This window comes from Cupressus sempervirens, chromosome 5, assembly GCF_028749045.1.
Source record: "Cupressus sempervirens isolate cs-2001-9-10 chromosome 5, ASM2874904v1, whole genome shotgun sequence".
NCBI classification, from domain to species: domain Eukaryota; kingdom Viridiplantae; phylum Streptophyta; class Pinopsida; order Cupressales; family Cupressaceae; genus Cupressus; species Cupressus sempervirens.
The window spans coordinates 1,054,286,488-1,054,288,046 of record NC_143122.1 but is presented as its reverse complement, the minus strand read 5'-3'; positions in this window follow the sequence as shown (position 1 = coordinate 1,054,288,046).

Genomic DNA, 1,559 nt, shown 5'->3' with positions numbered 1-1,559 from the left:
ATCCATTTGATAAAATTTGAACCCTTTATATGTAGAGTAAGCAAGAAAATTTCTTACTCCTTCCAATCTTACAATAGGAGTGAATGTTTCTCCATAGTCTATCCCTTCTTCTTATGCATACCCCTTGCAAAATAATCTTGCCTTATTCCTTGTGACTTCACCATTTTCATCTAACTTGCTTCCATACACCCACTTGGTGCCAATCACATTTTTATCTTTTGGTCTAGGAACTAGAGTCCATGTCTTATTCTTTTCAATCTGCTCAATCTCTTCTTTCATGGGTTTACTCCAATCCACATCTTCTAAGGAATCTTTCACTATTTTAGGTTCATTCATGCTAAGAAAACATATATCATTTCTCAACTTGTTCCTTGTCATTGGTCTTGCATCTTTATTTGCAATAATTTGTGCACTGGGGTGATGTCTTCTAACGTACTTTGACAATCTTCATTTTGCCCTATTTTCCTCATTTGGTCTATCAACTTCTAAATCACTATGTACTTCTCTATTAGGTAACTCAACATCTCTTTCATGTACACTAATCTTAGAATTAGAATGTGCCTTAAATTCATTTTGTAACTCAAAACTTGAATGTAACTCAGTTCCTAAATGCAACTCGACATTCATGGTATGTGACTCAACAGTTACTAAAACTTACTATTTATTTGCAACTTGATTTACAACGTCTTCATCAATAGGCACACCTTCATAAAAGTATACAAAAGATTTATATTCCTCTAGTTCCTTCATAGATTCAGCCTCATGTACATTTGTATATTCATCAAATTTCACATTTGCGCTTTCTACAATTTTGTTAGTGTTAAACACTTATAAGCTTTACTTCTTGTGGAATAGCCAAGGAATATACCTTCTTCACTTTTTGCATCCAATTTAACATTCTTGGAATCCTTTAGAATATAACATTTTCTTCCAAATACGTTAAAATATTTTACATTGGGTGAGTATCTATACCATAGTTCAAAAGGTGTTGAGTGAGTACCTTTCTTGAGTTACACACAGTTCAAGGTATAGATAGTTGTACTTACAGGCTCTCTTTAGTATTTCAAAGCAACATTCTTCTCCATTATGAGTGTTCTAGCACAGTCCATTATAGATATGTTCCTCCTTTCACCAATTCCATTTTGTGGAGGGGTCTTAGGGGTAGATGTTTGTCTTTTGATTCCTCTGTCATTACAACACATCTCAAACTCATTTGATGTAAATTCTCCATCTCTATCAAATCTCAAAAATTTTAGACTTTTACCTATTTCTTTCTCAACTCTGGCTAAGCGCCACTTAAATGTTTGGAAAGCATCAGATTTCTATTTTAGAAACATAATTGTCATCATCCTAGAATAATCATCAACAAATAGCATAATATACTTCACCTTTGTTGCTTTTCATATCAATTAGTCCACCCAAGTTAGTATGAAAAATCTCCAATATTCCTTTAGAGATATGAGTCTTACTCTTAAAAATTGACTTTGGCATTTTGCCTAACTGACATTGTTTGCAATTTATATTGTCAAGTTTCTTCAACTTAGACAAACCTTTGACTC